The sequence below is a fragment of the Penaeus monodon genome, chromosome 19 (genome assembly GCF_015228065.2).
Source record: "Penaeus monodon isolate SGIC_2016 chromosome 19, NSTDA_Pmon_1, whole genome shotgun sequence".
Taxonomy (NCBI): domain Eukaryota; kingdom Metazoa; phylum Arthropoda; class Malacostraca; order Decapoda; family Penaeidae; genus Penaeus; species Penaeus monodon.
The window spans coordinates 6,497,855-6,498,157 of NC_051404.1; the positions used below are offsets into that span (position 1 = coordinate 6,497,855).

The 303-nt window shown below is 35.3% G+C and overlaps 1 protein-coding gene across 1 annotated transcript in view; it reads left to right on the top strand.

The window, feature by feature from the left end:
* Positions 1-303, top strand: part of LOC119585321 (organic cation transporter protein-like) — a 46,543-nt gene that overhangs the window by 36,221 nt on the left and 10,019 nt on the right. The gene's annotated exons all lie outside the window — the stretch shown is intronic.

Here is a 303-nt window from a genome sequence, read left to right on the forward strand (position 1 = left end):
ACTGCGATTCATATCATTACTTATTTTTCTATAGTCATGGTGATCTTACTCGTAAGTTTACGATTTCCCCCAATGCTTTGTTAAGGATATTTGAAACTTTACTGAAAATTTCCCATTCCGTGTATTTCAGGATCCAAATGTAATCTCTGTCGATTCTATTTTAAAAGATGGCAATGGCAGGTTCCTTTCACGTCTTAGAAACATGAAAGTATTTCTGGAACGGTTCTGTAATCGGAAAGTTGCGAATCAAATTATTATAACAAGATTTCAGGTTGTCAAAGCATTGTTGTTGTCGCTGCATCC